Consider the following 22,441-nt stretch of genomic DNA (forward strand, 5'->3'; position numbering starts at 1 on the left):
TAATGATAATATTATATTATTATAATGATAATATTTTAAAACAAAAAAAATTAAATTGCTGCCAGGGATGTTACGGCCTTCTTATTTATTAAACATTATGATTTTAATGTTAATATGATGTCAAAGATAATTGTGAGATTATTATTTTCAAAATAATATTTTATTTTGTTACATTTTTAATAATAATATAATGATATTGTTGGTGCCAAACAACATTATATAGATATCAATAAAACAATTTTTGATCACTATATGATGAGAAAAAAACAATAATTTAATCATATAATTAAAAAAAAAATATTTTCTTATTATAAATAAAATATCATCTTGCTATCTGGGATATATTATTATACATGAATAATTATATCATAAAGTATAGTAAATCAAACAGTAAATATATATATATTTATATAGAGTTAGCAGTTACACTGTAGGTAGAATATACAGGGTTGCCACAAGTCTGGAAAACCTGAAAAAGTCAGGGAATTTTTTTTGGTCCTGGAAAACCTGGAAAAGTCAGGGAATTGAGCTGCATTAAATTACATTTCTGGAATTTTTATCAATTTCCCATTTTAAAAACAACATTTTGTTAGGTACACAATATTTTGCTATCAATTTTCAAAAGTTTTAGTTCTATAATCCTAAGGTATGATTTTCAGTCATTGGCCATGGTTAGATTATATTATGAAGACTGCAATATTAATAATAATAATATTATATTATTATAGTCTTCATGGATTATATACATTTATTACTATCTATCTATTATCTTTAGTCGTGTTTTCAGCATTGAACTATATGATAACTGGAATGCTCACCCGCCATAAGACCAATGTAAACATAACCGAGATAGCCTGTTAGAAAAAGACAGCAGATAAGAATGGTGTTGCTATCTCTTTTTATCACACTATCAATACGACACTGTTTACCAATAAATAATAATAATATCGTTCGTTTAACGTTTTGTTCTTTGTTTTAAACTTTTGTGCATGTTCAATACATTTAAATTTGAATTGAGCTTGATTTATTTTATAATTAATAATTATTTTTATTGTATGCTTTTATTTCAACATTACTGCTTATTTATACTCTTATTTTTTTTTAAACTTATTTATCATAATCTAATATTGTAAATTTTTGGTGTATGGTTTTATTTTTATTATGCTTTAATGGTTGTATGAATGCTTTTAAATGTAATAAATCAATTATAATATTTTGCTATGGTTCCTTATACAATTGAATATTTTGCTAGTTTATTTTATGTAAAATATTTTTATTAATATATAGTTTTATTGTCATTACAGGAAAAATATCTAGCTGAAGTCAACTCAACATAAGTTACCAAGTTAATAACTTACACATTATATAACTTCAAGGTTATGACTATAGTTAAAGTATCTACAATTTCTTATAGTATCTTTAAATAATTATTTATTTTAGGGAATTTTGGCCAAGATGTATAACAAAAATCTATTGAAGATTCTAGTTTACCTACTGGATCTTTCCAGTAGTAATCGTAGCTAGATTATACATATACAATTTTAAATTAAGTTAGGAAATAGTAAGAACAATAATTGAGGTAAGTTGTAGGTACAGCTTCAGATAAGTAGTGTAAGTAACTTTTCTTTCAATTATGTATAATATTATAAATACTATGTTTTTATTTTAATAAAAATCAGATTTTCGTCATTTTATATGCTTATAGTTATGAATTAAAACCGTCTAACTTTAGATTTAAAACTTAATATTTTATTCCCAACATTTAACATACAATTCCCTAAAACTTCCTTTACATTTGTATGACAAATGGACACTAAGTCCACAAGAAAAGCATGCTTCTTTCAATACTTGTTATAGGTATTATAAATTATAAATTATAATTATTTATATTCTATCAATGTAATCATAAATATTTTGTGGAAGTTAAAAAATAAAATATAAAGATACCAAATTTTAAGAACCAAACTAAAGTCTAAAAAAATATCGCGGACCGTGGTAAATTAATTTAAGATATTAGCGCAATGTGTAAGACAAAGATAGTAACACCATTAGTATGTCCCATCTCGTTCTAACATTCCGTTTCGAGCAACACTGCTTGGTGAGCATTCCAGGTATCATATAGTTCAATGGTTTTCAGATACTATCTTAAATGGTGGTATATTTTCTATGGTACAGTGATAACTGATAACTGATAATCATAAGCCTATGCCACGATGTAGAGAAGATATATATATATCATAGAGTAATATAGAGGTGGCGTTCCCTATGACGACTGTTAACCGAATTGAAGCCAATACTAAATAAAATGTGTCTAGTAACTCGATATTTTCTCACTAGGTTGCGCTGAAAACTACATCAAAAAGTGATAACCATTAGCTGTTATGTTGATAGTGAATATAATAAAATTCGAATTTCGTATTGTTAAATTGTTATTACTTATTTCATATTTGTGATTTGTGACTTATTTGATATTTCAATTGCAGTTTAAGTTTGTTAAATTAAATCAAATAAAAGTGTATTTAAATTTGTTTAAAATGCCTAGCTGTTTTGTTTGTGCTAGATCCAGGACATCTTTAACAAAACTTCAAAATATTACTTTTCATAGGTCAGTATACTATTTTATTAACTTCATAGTTAATTTATATAAATATTTCTTTCTATACATTTAAGTATTATTTTTAACAGATTTCCTGCTGATCACAAGATCCTGGAAAAATGGTACAATTTTTTAAAAGAAAATGGTTTAGATTCAAGCAAAATTACAAAGCATAGCTTAATATGTTCTAGTCATTTTGATCAAAATTTATTCATTGAAAATAAAAGCTATAGAACATTATCAAAAACAGCAGTTCCTAATATTATAATTTCTAGAGTGAAGAGTGTAAGTTGATCATAATATTTTTTTGCCATTTTAATCAATTTTATATTCGCATAATATTTACTCTATAATTGTTCTAGGCAAAAGCTATATTTCCCGAAAAAAAAGTTTGCTTGGCAAGAACTTCCATGCCTATTCTTGTTGTTAAAAAGTCTTTAGTAAAAGTAATATCTTTGTAATACATATTATATTTGTAATATTAATTAATTACAGTTCAATTCATGTATTTTTAGGTATCTACCAGCAGAACTGATAGTGAAACATCAGATAAAGAATTTCCACAGTTGGATGTAAGAAAAAGTTGTTTTAATGAAAATCGTTCCATTCAAGTAATTTTAATTATTTAATAATACTAGTAGTATAATTAGTCATTATAAAATTGAATTTGTCGTTTAGGTATCTACTAAAAATATTGACTGCGAAGGAGTGTCTTTATTAGATACCAGTTTGAATACTACAGTTGAAGTAATTTTCTTTACAATTAAATTTAATCTTGAAACTTTAAATATATTTTATCATCTAACATTTAGTACTCATATTTTGTTAAGGACAATGTGGATCCTTCATTTTTGGCTGCTTCTAGTACCATTTCTGTTGACGATATGACGCGGTCCCGCGTAATAGCCGTTTGAATTCAAACGGCCTGTGCGCGGAAATCCGCGCCGTCTATTCTCTCTGTCAACCGCCAATCGACGGCGGTCGACACCGACACGCGATAACGCTATGTCCTAATTGAATCCGGGCAATGCGGTGCGTGCGTTGCGTCTATCGCCCGCACCGCAAACCGCTGCGTGTAATTTTTAATGTGGCAAAATTAAATACTACTTTATCGCTACGATAGGCGGGTAAACTTTTATTTCTTTGACAGTTGTAAATATGCCACTAACGGATACACAACGAAAGTTATTACTTTCCGAAAACTTGTGGTTAAAATATATACGTTTAAAAAAACTAAATAAAAGAAATAATGTCAATACTGTTTATAAAGATCGTTTTATTTTTGGTGAATTTTATCATCTTTATCCAAAATTACGTGAAGACGAAACGTTATTTAGATCGTACACTAGAATGATACCACAAACGTTCGACTACATTCTAAATTTAATTGAAATAGAGTGTTCACACAGTACAACTAATTTTAAGAAACCAATTTCAGTGGAGGAAAGATTACTCGTAACATTAAGGTAATTATTTTAATTTTAAATAAGTAGATATAATTGCTTATAATGATTGAATTATTTTTGTACAATTGTTTTAATTTTAAAGTTATATTATAAATAATAGTAATATATTAATACTTAGTCCTTACATTTATTTTATAATTTAAAAATAATTAATATTGTTTGAATTATTTGAATCAGACGTAGACGATGAAGATGGTGGATTTGTATAGTAATTTGTCATATTTTGATCATTAGAAAATTGTTGTGAGGATATTTCTCGTAATAATGTGTCTTGTATTGTACTCCTAAATCTTAATTTTTGCAGTGGATGTAACTGTTTCATGTACGGAATCAATGATTTAAAAAATAATAGATCTTCAACTTCAGGGGCTTGTGGTTCTAATATAGCAGCAACTTTTTTAGCTTCCAACTTTAATAGTTCATTTTCAAATGAAGATTTTGTGTCAATTTTTTGTTTTTTTTTTGTTGGACGATTTGGAGTTAAAGAACTTATATTTTCATCAACGCAAATATTTGAAATATTCTGATCGTCTGTATCAAACTCAACCTCATCATTATGAATTAAATCGTCATTTAATTCATCGCTCTCCGAAATATTACCACTTGTAGTTCTAGATTGTACAGAGTCTCTCAAAAAAAGCAATAATTGGAAATATGACCATCTTCCATTATAATGTGCTGCAAACTCTTGACCACTACCAGATGCACCTTTTGGTATTTTTTTTATTTCTTTCAGAAATTGATCTCTCAAATTTCTCCATTTTTTTTTAGCTTCTTCTTCTAAAAATTAAAAAAAAAAAATGTTTACCACTTTTTTTAAAATTTTTTATTATTTTTAGCATAAAATAAATATGTTATCCCGTCATTAGAGCGAAAGAAAAAAAGCCAGCGCCAATGCGTTTATAAATTATTATTGTCCTTACTATTTATCGTATCATAAGACGTAATGTGGCGAATCACATAAATATTACTAATATTACTCGATCTGATGTTAACACTACAGTAATAAAGATAAGTCTAGATAGTAGATAGTAATTCATTGCATTTTATCGCCATGTAGGAAATTACATATTACATATCGGTGTATTTTTGTTCGAGTAGAAACTTACATAACGGGATTACCTGCTATGCTATAATATTTTATACACATTTAAATTTAATATTAAATTTTAATTTTAAGTTTTAACTATCACAGTAGTATATGCGACTGAAAATTATTATAAGTAGTATAAATAGTATTTACTAACTATTGATCTTTTTTATGATCAAACTAAAAATAATAAAATATTAATGGCGTTTTAATTTTTTTCAGGTACTTAGCTACTGGTACTGCTTTTAGACAAATTGCGTTTTCGTTTAGAATTTCCAAGACAACTGTTTCATCAATTGTAATTGAAGTATGTCGAGCTATTTGGAAATGTTCCCAGGAAATACATATGCCTACTCCAAGTATAAATGATTTTGAAAACATCGCTCAAGATTTTTACGACAAATGGAACTTTCCCCATTGTGTTGGGAGCATTGATGGAAAGCACATACGGTTAAAGTGTCCAAAAAATTCTGGAAGCATGTTTTATAATTATAAACAATTTTTTTCCATAGTTTTAATGGCCATAGCTGATGCGAATTATAAGTTTATTATGGTTGACATAGGTGCTTATGGAAAAGACAGTGATGGTGGCGTATTTTCCAATTCTAATGTACATATTCGAATAGACAATAATTCATTAAAGTTACCTAAACCAAGATGTTTACCAAATTCAAATAATGTGGCACCATTTGTTTTCGTAGGAGATGAAGCTTTTCCTCTACGAAGTTATTTAATGCGACCTTATCCACGCAAGCAATTGGACGACGTAAATAAAGAATATTACAATTATAGATTGTCGCGGGCTCGAATGACAATTGAATGTGCCTTCGGTATTGCATCTGCAAAATTTAGGATTTTGCAAAAAAGTATAGAAACCAAAGTGGAAAACGCTGATCATATAGTGAAAGCAATATGCATTTTACATAATATTATAATAGACCGCGAAAAAGATACTGCGAGACAAACAAGTTTGAATGAAGAACAACCGAATACATTACTAATGGTGCGAAGAAATAAAGCCAATAATAGATCATCTCGATTTGCAGAAAATATTAGAAATATATTCACTTCATTTTTTGAAAAAAATAAAATATAAATATTGTCAGCAGGATGTGCTTAGGAAAAATAATTCTAAAAACACAATTTTATTACAGTATATTTCTCTCCATATTTATACTTTACATGCATTATATAGTTATTTTAATGAAATAATTGTTATGACCGTGTTTTATTAAAATATTTTAACTACTTATTATAATTAACTATGATATTTAAAATGACTAAAGTACTAGACAGTACACGCCGTAAATTTATAATAAAACATATTTTTTTACTTACTTGGCATACATAATTCTTTCCCTACAGCTTCCCACTCTCGATCAACTTTGATTCTATCTTTAAATTGCTTATGGAACTTATCCCATAAAATACGCCTTTTTTGAACTTCTGAAATAAGACTCTCCATGACTTGCGATGTGCAGTGTATAACTACAGTGTGCAGTGTACATTCAAATGCAAGTTGGTATATTGTAGATATCTTGCCCGCCGTCACCGCAACAGATAAAATCAAACTTGTTTGATTATCAAATATTGCGTGCGGTGCGGTGCGGGTAGTTTTACCGCACCGCATACTTTTGCGGTCGTATTAGGACATCCGTACTTATCATACCTGGTTTGTTTTTTCTCCGCACCGCACGCAACGCACGCACCGCATTGCCCGGATTCAATTAGGACATAGCGTAAGCGTGCCTGGAGATGTCGACCGCCGGTACCGCGAACCGGCTTGTAGCAAGTCAGTTTTACGACCGCGTTTTGAGTGACAACTACCCACCGCACCATCACCGTCCTCGCGCGTATCGTCTCTCATACCATTATATCTGTGATTTGTTCTTTTTTTTTTCTACCGACAATATCCAAAATAAAATATACACCACCGCACTTCTGCGACTTAAACAAAAAGTGTTTTTTTCTTTTCCTTCGGTGTAAAACCGATCCACCGCATACGTATTTGTGGTATCCGTCCAGGACCGCCACAGATACACCAAGGCGACGTTGTTTGAAGCTTGGATTTAATAAATTGTCAAAACAAATGGCCTCAAATAAGAAACAAGTAAAAACACTTCAACAAGCATTAAGGCGTAAAGAAAAAAAATTGCATCTCTAAAAAGTATTATTCTTCAGTTGAAAAAAGAAAATCTTATAAATGACGACGCCACAGACATCTTATTAGATTCATTTGGTAATAACAAAGATTTAATTACTAATTGGTCTAAAAAAAATAACAATGAAAAAGTTCCCAAAAAATATAGCCCAGCTATTAGACAATTTGCTTTGTCCTTGCATGTTTTTTCAGCTAAAGCTTATAATTACGTAAGAAAGCAATTTAATACTATTCTACCACATGTTCGAACTTTGTCGAAATGGTATTCGCATGTGGATGCTAAACCAGGGTTCACTGGCGAAGCTTTAAAAATGCTTACCCTAAAAGTAAAGTTTGCTAATAAACCAGTAATTTGTAGTTTAATGCTCGATGAGATGGCTATTCGTCAGCAGCTTGATTTTGATGGACAGAATTATTATGGGAGAGTAGATTTGGGAACCGGTGTAGAGTATGACAGTTTGGAAATGGCTAAAGAATGCTTAGTGTTTATGGTAGTATCTATTAATGAAAATTGGAAAATACCTGTTGGGTATTTCCAAGCGTCTTCATTAACTGGTGCTCAAAAAGCTGAGCTTACGAAACATGCATTAAACTTATTAAAAGAAACAGAAGTTTCTATAGCTAGTTTAACGTTTGATGGTTGTTCTTCGAATTTAACAATGGCACGTCTATTAGGCTGTGATTTCAATGCAAACAGACTAAATAGTATATTTGATAATATTGCTATATTTATGGATCCAGCTCATATGGTCAAGCTTGTGCGGAATGCTTTTGGCGAGAAACGGGAATTTATTGATGGTGATGGTAAGCAAATACATTTCAATTTAGTAGAACAATTATTTTTGATTCAGGAGAATGAACAAAACCTTGCGAACAAATTAAGAAAGAGTCATATATTTTTCTTCAAGCAGAAGATGAAGGTAAAGTTAGCTACACAATTGTTAAGCCAATCTGTAGCAGATGCGTTGGCATTTTGCAAGTATAATTTAAGTCTTCAAGAATTTTCTGATGTAGATGGAACAGTAAGGTTTATAGAAATGTTCAATGCGGCATTTGATATTATGAATTCTAGATCCATTAATTGTATTGGAAATAAAAAAGCTATCTGTAAAGACAATTTCCAACAAGTGTTTGAATTTACAAAGTTGATGACTGATTACATAAGAGGACTAAAAATTAAAGATAATGGCTTATTTGTACCTGTATTAGAGTCAAATAGAAAGACTGGTTTTCTAGGATTCATTGTATGTTTGAATTCTACCTTACACTTATACTCAACTTTCATTGATTCAGATATCTTAGACCACATTAGAATGTACAAAATAAGTCAAGATCATTTGGAGTTGTTTTTTGGTTCAGTAAGAGCAATGGGTGGTTACAACAATAATCCTTCAGCACGCCAATTTCAATCCGCATATAAAAAATTAGTAGTACAATCACATAATGTTGGTAATTTTAGTACTGGAAACTGTATTCCTTTGGAAAATATTGATATACTGCATTATTCCAGTACTGATCCAATTAAAACAATAAATAGTTCCACATATAACTATAATAAAGATATTATCTCTTCTGAAAAACATATTGAAGAGGTCAATTCATTTATAAATGACCATGATTATATTTGTAATCAAAGTTTATATAATTTTTCTGATTTCTCTAAGGAGGTAATAATTTATATCGCAGGATTTGTTGTACATAAATTGTTATCAACCATTAACTGTGATTCTTGTCAACAAGCATTATGTTCAAAAAACAGAGAACCATTTTGTAATTCTTTAATTGCTGTTAAAAATAAAGGAGGTGATAAAGGTGGCCTAAATTATCCCAGCGACGATGTTATTTTGATTTGTATGCAAACTGAAAAATTATTAAAATCATTCAACTATCAAAATCGACCTATAAATACATTGCATCTCCAAACTAAAGTTCTTCATCATTTTTACAACTTTAATATATTTATTTCATTAAAATCACACAGTCTAGAAAATAGTAGTCCATTAGCTGATCATTTAACACTATTAATAAAATCAATTTCATTTACCTATATTAAGCTTAAAGTAAATTATAGTTTAAAGTCAAAAAATGAAACCCCATCTTTAAGAATGTCGTATAATAAAATTACACTATTTAAAGGACAGTAAAATGTTATATTTGTATTTATTTTTCAATTAATTATGTTTTTATTTATTTATTTATTTATTTTTTTGTTATGATGTTACCAAGATGGTTTTTTTCAGTATTATAAATTTATAACAATGTATTATTATTTTTTTCAGACTTTCAGTATTATAACCATGTTGTATTTGAAAAAACCAGACAATTTTTTTTTATATTTTACATTAATGTTATGATGGGTACGTATCAGCTATTCTTAATGCAATTTATTGTAAATATATAATATATAATCTTCTATATACATAAAGGAGACCGCCCCGATTCACTCATCAACGCCCAGACCAAACCGCTGGGTATAGAGACTTCAAATTTTGTACAGAGGTCCTTTAAAGAATGCAGAGGCGCACTAAGAAAGGATTTTTCAAAATTTGCATTTTAAAAGGTTGCTCAAACGGGGATTTTGTGATTTACAATGCAATTTTTGTTTATAAATGGTTGCTATAACAACCTGATTTATGTGTTACATTTATCACTTTATTATTATTATTAAAATAAAATTACATATTATTCGGTTTGTTATTTTCGTGAGGTAAACCGCGTGAGTTGATATAAATTGGCATAAACGGAATTTATTAAAAACTTTTAATATGAAATTAGAGTTTTTAAATGTGAGCGGTGAAATGGTACCTCACATTGTTGTACATATTAAAAGAGATGGTGCATGTTTATTTAATTTGCTGTCCTATCTTATGTACGGTCAGCTAGTATATAATATAATATAATATATAAAGAAATAAGTAATGTCATTATGAGAAAACTGATTTTTGAATTATGGCGATAATTATTCTGGTTCAGTAAGTAAATTATAATTGAATAGATTGCCTATACTGTTTGAATCTGTACAATATTTTAGTCCGTATGAAATGGTTATACTGTAATTTGAGTCTACGTTTTTGGATACACTTTTTAGAATAAACGCCACCTCTATATTACTCTATGATATATATATATATATATATATATATATATATATATATATATATATATTATATATATATATATATATATTATATATATATATATATATATTATATATATATATATATATTATATATAGGGGGTAATGAATAATGATATTGTCCGGCGACCGCCACGCTCCAAGCGGAGTCTCAGTTGTAGCGAGGTAATCAAACATGAAACAACACTACTTGACGTACGGCTGTTATCAACCGCCATTTTTCGTATTTCGTATTTTCGTGGTCCGGTGTGCGGAATATAGTTGTTACTTGTTACTGTTGTTACTTGTTAGTTGTTAGTTTGTTACAATATTTTAATCTTTTTTTTTTGTTTAAAAAGTGATTTATATTAATTAATCATGCCTCCCAACAACAAAAAAACAATATTCAACAGCCAGTGGCTTAATATGGAGGAATTTAAATCTTGGCTAAGAGAAGACGTTAATGATCAGTGTTCATTTCATTGTCATATGTGCAGAAAAAGTTATTCTCTGAGCAATATGGGAATTACAGCATTATTGAGCCATATGAAGTCTAAAAAACATAATGATCGCATGAAAGCTGTTCAGTTAAATTATGAAATAAATAGTTTCTTAGAACCATCAATTAACAAGAAATTACAAACTAATCAAAGTATTGGAACTTCTACTGTGACATCAGCCTGCACAAATAAAGACATTCAGTCTGCAATATCAACTACATCTGACTGTGCCAATATTAGTATAGAAGTGTGTTTAAATCAACCAAAATTAATTCAGAAGCCTATGTCTTTACTTTTAGAACATGAGAAAGTTACTAAATCTGAAATTATTTGGGCACTCCATGTTATTTCAACACATATGTCAATGTCGTCAGGAGGCAAGTGTTGATATTATGAAAATTATGTTTCCAGACAGCAATATTGCAAGTAGCTTACAACTTCAGCGTACTAAACTGAGTTATGTTATTACTCATGGTCTAGCTAGGTATTTTAAACAAGAATTTGAAGAAACATTGTCAAAATGTGAGTTCTATACTGTCGCATTTGATGAGTCACTTAATAAAGTTTCGCAAAAGGAACAAATGGACATACATGTACGATATTGGAACAGTATAGACAATGAAGTCTCTTCATCATATTATTCTTCAGTTTTTCTTGGGCACACTACAGCTGTGGATTTAATTAGTGCTATTAAGACATCTCTGAACTCCTTGAATTTAAAAAAAGTATTACAACTTTCCATGGATGGTCCTAATGTAAACATCAGAGTGCTTCGTGATTTAAAAGAAGAGTTAAGAGATAATAATGATGTCACAGATCCAGTTATATTTGATTTAGGGACATGTGGTATCCACACTATGCATAATGCTTTTAAAACTGGAATTAAAGCCTCAAAATGGAACATCATTGAGTTTCTTAGAACGATTTATAACTTATTCAAAGATGTGCCAGCTCGTAGAGCAGATTATACTCATTACAGTGCCAGTGGGTCCTCAAAATTTCCAAAAAAATTTTGTGCTGTACGCTGGCTACAAAATATTGAAGTCTCTCAACGAGCTCTAGATATTTTACCTGACTTAGAAACATATGTAACAAATATTAAAAATACACCGAGAAAGCCATCATCATTCAGTTTTGAATTGGTTGAAAAACTGTTAAACGATAAGTTTTTGAAAGCAAAATTATCATTTTTTCAAACGATTGCATCAGAAATTGAACCATTCTTAAAAGCTTACCAGTCAGATGCTCCCCTTGGACCTTTTTTGTATACTGATTTAAATAATATTCTGAAATTACTTTTGAGCAGATTTATTAAACCTGAAATTATGGTTGGTGATATTTCAAAACTCAATATAATGGACAAAGACAATTCTATTGGTGCTAAAAAAATTAATTTAGGATATATGACTCATCAAGCGCTCAGATTAATCACTGCTACAGATAAAGAAATACTACTATTTAGAGTAGATTGCTTAGTTATTCTTCAAACTATATATTCAAAGCTTATGCTTAAGTAACTAAGTTATTTATAATTTTTCTTATTTTAATGACTGATCAACAGAAATATATTTTTAATTATGTAATTTATTTGATTAGGTCACCGTTAAAATATAAATTGGTAAAAGGAATAAGCTTCTGTGACCCCCAAATCATAGCTGCATCAATAAATATGGCCAATAATCGTTTGAAAATTACATTATCAATTTTTGTGGAAAATAATTGGTTGACAGGGTATTTAGCTGATCGAATTGAAAGCGAAATTACTGTGCTGTTTTCTAATTCATCATTTATCGAAAGAGCTAAGGCTTATGTTAAAGGAGAAATTAGATTGGACCATTTTTGGTCAAATATTGGAGTCACGTATGATTTATCTTCGGAACTTCTACGTTTTTTAAAAATGGTAAGAAGTCTCAAGAATCAACATTTGTGTATTTATTTGATATTTTGATGTATTATCAAATGACCTAACCAACATATTTCAGATTTTTATTTTGTCTCATGGCAATGCTAGTGTTGAGCGTGGCTTCTCTGTAAACAAAGACTGTCTAATTGAAAATTTACATGAAGAATCACTTATCGCTCAGAGACATGTGTGGGCAGCAATACAAAAGTATGGAGGGGTTGAAAAAGTTAATATTACAAAAAAAATGATTATGGATGTCAGAAATTCAAGATCATATTACAAGGAAGCTTTAGAAAATAAAAAACAAAAACAAAAAGAAGCAAAAGAAGCAAATGAAAAAAGAAAGAAAGCTGGGGTTCTGTTGAAAGAACTAAACCAGAAAAAGATTCGTTTATTAGAAGACACTCAAAGTCAATTAAATATGTTAGAGGAAGAAATCCAATCACTTAGAAAATAGTATTTATATAATATATATTATAACTTGTTTCATGTTATGTTTGATTATTATTATTAAATATTTATTGATATTTTATTTATATTGTTCTTAAATTGGTTACTATGTTTGATTATTATTACCTATATTATTTTAATTAATTATTAAAGTTGTTGAGTTTGTTAAACTAAAACCTATACTTAAAAGTTGTGTAGTATTATGTTTTATTTTACCAATATATATTTTATAATTATAACTATTATTATACCTAAAAGTGACTGTTTAATAAATAATAATAGTAACAACTAAAAGAAAGAAAAATATAGGTTCCTTTTATTACTATCAATTATTATTATTATTAAATATTTATTGATATTTTATTTATATTGTACTTAAATTTGTTTTAAGTTATGTTTGATTATTATTATCTATATTATTTGAATTAATTATTAAAATAAAGTTGTTGAGTTTGTTATAACATTTATTAACTAATTATTAAAAGAGATGCAATACATATTAAAAACTGTTATGTACTTCTGTGTTATATTTTACCAATGTATATTTTTATACCTAATATGAAGTGTTGTATATGTTTGATCACAAAACACATAATTTAACCTATTAAGTACTTCATTTATGTATTCGGGTAAGATTTAAAAATGCTACTCTTACTATTTTGCAAATTTGAAAGTTGCTACTTATTAAAAATTTATAATTTAAAAAAAAAATATAATATGTTGTGAAGTATTAAAAAAATATTTTGGGCATATTCTAATGAACTGATTTGAGATATTTTTTGTCTAGGCAGTGAAAGTTAATTTATATAAACTTAATTAGTCCTGGAAAATTTATAATAATGCCTGGAAAACCTGGAAAAGTCAGGGAATTTTTCAATTGAGGACCTGTGGCAACCCTGATATATTATTGTGGTCTGTGGATCCGTAAGTCGTAATACTTCCGTATTTAACATGTAAATCATTTTCAAAAATAGTTTTATTTTTATGGGTGCTATAATGCTATTATAATTTTTAAGTATTAAATGGAAATTTGCAAATAATTAAGTACCAACGAAATGTAAGTATAAGTAGTAAAGAACACTTTCAATATGTAATTGAACTACTTTTAAGAATAAAATTATACAAAGAATGCAGTGGAAAACGAACAACGCAAAATGTAAATAAACTTCGGGTTTTAAAAAATACCTAAGTAATTTATTATACCTATTTATAATACATGTTATAAGCAGTGCCGGCCCAAGATACGGGCGAACCGGGCGGTTGCCCAGGGCGCTACTTTTTTAGGGGTGCTCTTAAGATACGAATATTTTATAAATTTTAGAGTAATATTTATTAAAATTGACAATAATATAGCTAAATGACTAAATTAATAATTATCTATGACGGAATATTCTGTTATATATATATTTTTTATAGATTTTACTCCACTTTCCGGTTTTTATCATTATATTACAAATAATTAAAAAATAATATACAATGATATAATATAATCATTATCTCGGGTAAACCAAAAAATTATGTGTTACAGCCGATACGTCTATAAATTGTATCCAAATAAGTTTTGCCGTCCTTTACCTATTCATAAATATAAGAATTTCGAACAAAATATGTAGGTAAGTATAAAAAGTATTAAATCTATTATGGAGCATTTGATTAAGGGCGCCTTTCAAAAAGTTATATACTATATATTTAAAAATGTATTCATTAATATTATATTATTAGTTAGATTTTGTTTTCTTATGTTTTCAGGCTTTATTAAATATTAATAAAATTGACTTAAAATCTGAGCTTTTGGTAGCAAAAAATTGTTATGATCAATTGAAAAATATTAACAATCCTCAGGAACATTTAAAGCGGCTAAAGAGTATTGTGGAAAAATCTGTTTTCCCAAATTTTTTATAAAATGCTACACTTGGCGCTTTCAGTTCCAACGAGTTCCGCATCTTGTGAGTGAACATTCTCAGCAATGCGTCGAATAAAAATAAGGTCAACCGTGTTACCAAATAGATTTTCTAAGCTATCTATCATAGCAATTGAAAGAGATTTGTCAAACGTTCTCAACAAAGAAGATATTTTAAATAAATTTTCTAATACTGAGCGGAGGCTTAAGCTGTAAATTGGAATAATATGTTAATATATAAATATTTAACATCAATACCATTTTGTTTATCATTTGTTTTATAAATAATAATGAATAATTTGTTTGTGGGATGTGGTGGGGGGGCGGAGCCCCCCACTTAATTTACTTATTATAAAAATTCTAGGGCTGAAGCCACCCTAACTTTAAGGTCTAGTTACGCCTATTGCCTCGATGTCATCGACACAATTAAACCTTGATGGATATGAATATATATCATTTGTGTGCAAAACCTCTGGAAATGCTACTATATATAAAATTATTCTAAGGCACAATAATTTAAATGATGAGCCAAATCCAACGTTCGAGCAAAAATTTAAGGTACCTAAAATAAATTATATAAATAAATAAATTTATTGTACAACTATTTTTAATATTATCTTTTTTGCAATGATTTTAAAAGGTTAACATCGATTCAGAAATCATAGTAAAACTTCCGATTTAATAATTTAACCCATATTATAGGGGTAAAATAATAACGGATGGACCAACGATAAATGTGAAAAATATTACTAATTTTGGTATTCAAGTGGCTGGAGGCGTTTATGAACATTTTAAACAATCATGCTTATCGTCATTTGTGGTGGATCAAATTTGGGTAGAGTCCTAACTCCTAAAGAGATGCAAACTGAATCATGTTTTCAAAAAGAATCATTTTATGTCCTAAATCATAATTATACAATACAAATTTATGATTATTACCATATTTTTGATTATTATTATACAGTTCATAATATGTCTTTGAAATAAAATAACTTACTTTAAAATAAATAATGAATAACAGATCATGTATTTTTTTCCATTACAGCCACTATTCTGGCTAGAAGACCATCAAGAGTCTCTTTTTATTGTTCAACTTTTTCTTTATGTGTCTTGTCTCTATTTTCCACAGATATTTTTCTGTTCTCTTCTATAGCAAATATAACTTTATCCACTGACGGCATATGATTTAATTTTTTCTTTAGTTGATAATGACCATTGGCGTTAGTAGCGATAAGAGAAGATTCTTCTGTTGTAGAATAAACACGTTTACCAGTCGATGATGCAGTGGAAACTGGTGGAATACAGGGCTTGGAACCAATCAAACTATCCATTAAATTGTAATAGGCCCATGTTTTGGACCCCATTCCCTGACTTTCCATTATGATCCTTTATAGATGTATACGATCTTTTTAAGGTGTTAAATTTCGACTTGCATTGTGGACCAGTAACATGATGCTTCTTTTTCAATAATTCCTCAGCTATATTTTGCCAATTATTTTTTTGAGATATCCGACCCGAATAAAAATCATCAGTTCTTTTTCTGTATTCCTCAATAAAAAAAAGTATTGCCTCATGAGGCCACTTATAAACATTATTGTCGGTTTCATTGTTTATATTTTGTTCCATTGGCAAAGTTTCATTTTGACCAACTGACTCACTTTCATTAAGTAAAGACGATTCTCCATCACTTACATCCATGAGTCTCATATATTTAGCTTTATTCAGCATTTTATTTGCAAATACCATATCTAAACATAAAAATAATTACATTACAAAGCGTTCCTTTTACAATCCAAAATAATAATTATTGTAATACTATATGTATAATAGTTTGTGTTGATTTGTATATTCACTTATTAAACCTATCAAAACAAGCTTAACCATTCAAGAAAACATGATTAAAATAAAACTCATAGAAAAGTAATATTAATGTTCATCAAACATTTTTCAATCAACGATTGGTGGGGCCTGATAATTTTTATGTGGGGGAAAGGGGGCGATACCGGGCCAAATTTTACTGGTAGGGTATTTATGTAAGGCTACTCGATCACCCATTAATTTCTTTAACCCATAGTTTCAGAAAGAATTGCTAAATAAATGTTTTGGGAATAATATGCTATATACCGTGTATCCTAAACCCAAAATTGACAAAACTAGAGCTAAGAAAAATTTAAAAATTCAATTTAATTAATTGTAAATAACTAACTGTACGTTCCTATTTTTTTCTTCTAAACACCATGAAACAAACAATCAAAATTATTATTATACAATTATATATTACAATTAATTTTATATTATTAATACACACGGTATTTCTAAATAAGTTATCAAAAAATATACCTACCTACTATATTATCACAAATGTAACATACTTTTTATTTTTTAATGTATGATAATATAGAAAGTTTGTAGTAAGTATTAATTTTATTGAGTATTTTGATTTCTAAATATGCCAAAAAAGCATAGGTACTTAATTTGATTATAATTATAAAATCTTTGAAGTAATTATTACCATTGGTTAAATATTTGAATAATATTTTGAATTGAATATTCAACGATATCTATCTCAGTTTTCATGAAACATGGAGATCGAACACTTTCAAACTAGAGCCCTCGTGTATACAAAACAAAATTATATGGGAGTGTGAGTGTGTGGAAAAAAAAGGAAAAAATTAAAGGTATTATAACAATTGATCAATTGATTTTAAATGTACCTATTGTAAAATATTAAACACGAAAACCATACACTGTCTTCAGCGCAATTTAAAAGTAACAAAAGTCATGTAGAGTATGTGTCGCGTTCAGCTCTTAACCACAAGCAACAAAAATAAATGTATAGTTAAGGGTGCCTTCACGACCATAAAAATAAATAAATTGATAAATAGATAAATGCCAAATGGTATAATGTAATAGTTGTGGTGGCAGTTAGTTTATTGCATAATTAAAAATAATCCACTTGCCTGTTTGGCACAGCCATAGAAATAATACAAACCGAATAATATAATAAGTAGCCTTGTTGGCTCACCAATACAATAATTTAAAATGAAACGGTATGCCTATATGACTACCAGAATAATACAATATATAATAATAAAATACAGCAATATCAATAATAAATATGAGTAGCCCTGCTGGCTCAACAATGTTGTTATGGATTTTACACACAACACAAAATAAAATGTACGCACCAATTGAAGATTAAAATAATGAATGTATTTTTATTAAAATTGGTAGTAAAAATCTTAAGTATAGCTACAAATTGTTAATCGGACACTGGTTATTCTACGACTGTCTGACTCCCCTGTGTGTTGTCGTGACGGTGCTTCGTCTCACATAAAGAAAACCCTTATTCAGCGGTTCCCACGGTAGCAACGTCGTACGACACACACTCTGCATTATCGTTGTAAAAAAATATGTGTTAATATATGTTAATAACATATATAGATATATAAAACTAAAATATGTACCATTCAGGGGTTCTTAACAATGTAATAAACAAATGTAAGATTATAAGTTGTGAGACTGTTGGCTCAATACAACAAATATAAATAATAAAATGCAAATGTATATAAAATTGGCCTAACAATAAATGTTTAATAATAATATAATAATGCGGCTCGTCAGCCGTTTACCTGTGAGCTACCGTCCGTTAGCGGCTTCGAACTAAACGCTACCACCCCGGAATGCACACGTTTGTACAATAAAAAGAATACAATATAATATTAAATTGTGTGGCAATCCCGAGAACGTGCGATTAACCGGCCGACAGCTCGGACGAATAACTCACTGAATGACATTCACAAAACAAACAATACAAAGAACACGTGCTTCTGTAAGTATGTATCTGATCACCCTGAATGGGGAAAATAATATTAGAAGGGCACAATGTAGTGACTATGAACGATACTTACAGAAGAGACTCACGACACAATGAAGACTGATGAATAATTAAAACACATGAAAGATGAAAAAATTGAAAACAAAATATGGCACGGTTGAAAGCAATATAGCAATATTGTCTCTGGCTGGAACATCTCACAGCTCGAAAGACGGCAAAAAACAAAAAAACGAACGAATGTAATGAAAAATGAATATGACTTTTACTAAACCGACTGAAAATTAGGACCATTTCCCTGGCACCCCCAATTTTGAATTTCAAAACAAAACAAGAGCCTTTTTTTGTGCATCGTTTGTGCTCATTTGTGCTGAAAGTCTTGACATTTGTGCTTTCGAACTTTCTGAGATACAGACGTTTTTGTTAGGGGATGCTGGTGAAATGGTTGCACCCCCACTTCGGAATCACAAGAAAAAACCAAGAGCCTTCGTTTGTGCATCGTTTGTGCTCTTTTGTGCTGAAAGTCGCGACATTTGTGCTTTTGAACTTTGCGAGATATGAAGGTTTTTCTTTTTGGGGGTGCTGGGAAAATGGTTGCACCCTCACTTTAACATTTCACTATTTGAATCATGCCGTTTGATTTGTGCATCGTTTGTGCTCTTTTGTGCTGAAAGTCTCGACATTTGTGCTTGAGAAGATCTATTTTTATTTTTAATTCTGGCCAACTTCAAAAATGCTCTCTCAGCAGTACAAATAGCAACAGGAATGGTAAGATATATTCTTAAAGCAATATGAATTTTAGGGAAAATATTAATAACATTACATTCAGTCATCCATTCAAATATCTTGAGTACATCACTTCCATCAAATGTTGGTTTTAACTTTTAACTGATCCCAAAACTGCTTGAAATGTACTATTTCATACTTTATTGAATCATCAACATCATCTTTATATACACTAATGAATTTGTTAACACTTTCCTCAACATCAATAGTAGACTCAACATGTAGTCGAGTTAAGAATAAAAAATTTTCAACCACTACACTATAATATGCATCTATTCTTTTGTCCAGTTTTGAGCAAAATTTATCAACTATAACATGATGTGTTTCAACCCGAAATTTATCAATACCAATAAGCGCAGTTAAAGTTTTATTGTTACCATCAATAAAAACCAATAGAAAAATAAAAAATAAAAATATCCTTGTAGGTACTATAAAAAGTGAACATTATCACTCGATGTAATTTTAAGCCGAGAAGACTATGGGCCTTTTACACTCGTGGGCCCCGGGGACTTGGCCCCCTCTGCCCCCCCCCTTAATCCGGGCTTGTGTCTGTGTGTATTTTCTAGATAGATTACTATATATTATTATTATTATTATATCGATTGCGAAAAAAAGCTCAAAATGCAGCTCCAATGTTAATTTATTCTTCAAGTTCTGATGAACAAACAAATAATTCAAATTCGTGGATTAGTTTATCCTTGTCCAATGAAACTAATAAAAATACAAGAAACTTATCGTCTTCTGCTGAAAATTTAACTTCAGATGATTCAATAAATTTAATGATATCAGCAATATAATAGATGAATCGAGAAATATACCTGTAGAAATTAATGAAAGCCTAAATTTAAGATTAGTTTTAGCACAATGGGCTTTACGCCATAATATAACCCATGTTGCAGTTAATGATTTATTAAAAAATCTAAAACAATTTCCATTATTTTCTGAATTACCTTCAGATGCAAGGACATTATTAAAAACTAACACTACTGCTATAGTAAAAACCATTGGAGGTGGTGTTTATCATTATTTTGGCATTAAAAGAGAAGTAGAATTCTTAGTTGATTCAGGACTTAATTTGCCATCACAACTTTTATTAGTAGCAGGTATTGATGGTCTTCCTATAACATCCAATCCACCAGGCCAATTATGGTCAATTCTTGGTTATTTTTCAAATATTAATTCTGTTAGACCATCTGTTTTTATAATTGGAGTTTTTTGTGGAAAAAATAAACCTGAAAATAGCAATGAATATTTAAGGGATTTTGTTGATGAATTAAAAAAATTATCTGACAATCAAAATAATATTATAAGAGGACAGCACATAACAATTAAATTACATGCATTAACATGTGATGCACCTGCAAAGTCGTTTGTTCTATGTTGTAAAGGACATACAGGAAAGAATTCTGGTGTTAGATGTACATGCAATGGTCAATGGTTAGATGGAAGGGCATATTTTCCTGATTTAGATGCTGAATTACGAACACATAATGATTTTATATTGTACACTTGCAACAATTTTCATATAAGTAATACTATTCTTTCAGAAATGCCACACTTTAATTTGATATCATCCATTCTATATGATTACATGCATTTAGTTCTTATAGGTGCAACTAAAAAACTTTTATTATTTTGGACATAAAAAAATAAAATATTTATTCTCTACCTTCAGATACAATAAAGGCTCTAGATCAAAAACTTATTTTACTTTCACAATACATACCAGACAATTTTCAAAGAACTCCTAACAAAAATTCTAGATGTCACCCTTTTGGTGATGTTAATCGTTGGAAAGCTACTGAGTTGCGTCAATGTCTATTGTATACCGGTTTTGTGATATTTCAAGATATATTAAGTAATCAGATATATACAAATTTTAAGGAGTTGTCTTTAGAAATTTTATTGAATCATTTAGAGATATTTATGGTACATCATCCATATCTCATAATATTCATGCATTAATTCACTTGCCTGACGATTATAAAAAATATGGATCCCTATAAAACATTTCCGCTTTCCAATTCGAGAGTTTTATGCAGCATATAAACAAAAAAATTAGGTCTGGTGTTAAACCTCTTCAACAATTGGTTCGTCGTTATGAAGAACACCAAACCTTTGCTGTAAATATGATTAATGATCAAACAGTTAAACTTGGACCTATAAATACAATACGTCAAAATAAAAATTTTCCATTAATAGCTGGTGTAGGTAATCCACAATTTTCTGGATGGAGAACAGACAACTTTGTTATAAAAACTAACAAATCTGATTGTTGTGTAAAAACAAACAATGGAAGTATATTATTGATTGAAAACATAGCTACGTGTGAATCTTCTAAGATAATTATGGTGATTGGTAGATGTTATGAACAAAAAGTACCATTATTCCTACAACCATGTAATTCAACTTTATTTGGAATTTACAAAGTTTCTAAATTAGGCGCTCTTCAAACATTTTATATTGATGATATTAAAGAAAAACTGGTTCGTTTGCCTTTAAATGAAAATATTGGATTGATGATAATAATTCCATTCATTCACAATCATGAATAATATTAATATTTACTAATATTGGTTAGACATTAACCATATATATTATATTAAATATGTATTTATTTGAACAAATAATTTCAATAA

General features: G+C 29.0%; 1 long non-coding RNA gene across 2 annotated transcripts; it reads left to right on the plus strand.

Annotated features, from left to right (window-relative positions):
- The first annotated feature begins 860 nt into the window (after window positions 1-860).
- Window positions 861-1,694, plus strand: LOC149061881 (uncharacterized). 2 transcript variants are annotated; one of them, XR_016189494.1, is made up of 2 exons: window positions 861-949; window positions 1,305-1,694. It is a non-coding gene; the product is annotated as an uncharacterized LOC149061881 (long non-coding RNA). The 2 variants fall into 2 exon arrangements; XR_016189495.1 differs by lacking the exon at window positions 861-949 and adding an exon at window positions 960-1,193.
- The last annotated feature ends 20,747 nt before the right edge of the window (window positions 1,695-22,441 follow it).

This window comes from Diuraphis noxia, unplaced genomic scaffold, assembly GCF_037042655.1.
Source record: "Diuraphis noxia isolate RWA-SAM2 unplaced genomic scaffold, SU_Dnox_SAM2 contig0001, whole genome shotgun sequence".
Taxonomy (NCBI): Eukaryota; Metazoa; Arthropoda; class Insecta; order Hemiptera; family Aphididae; genus Diuraphis; species Diuraphis noxia.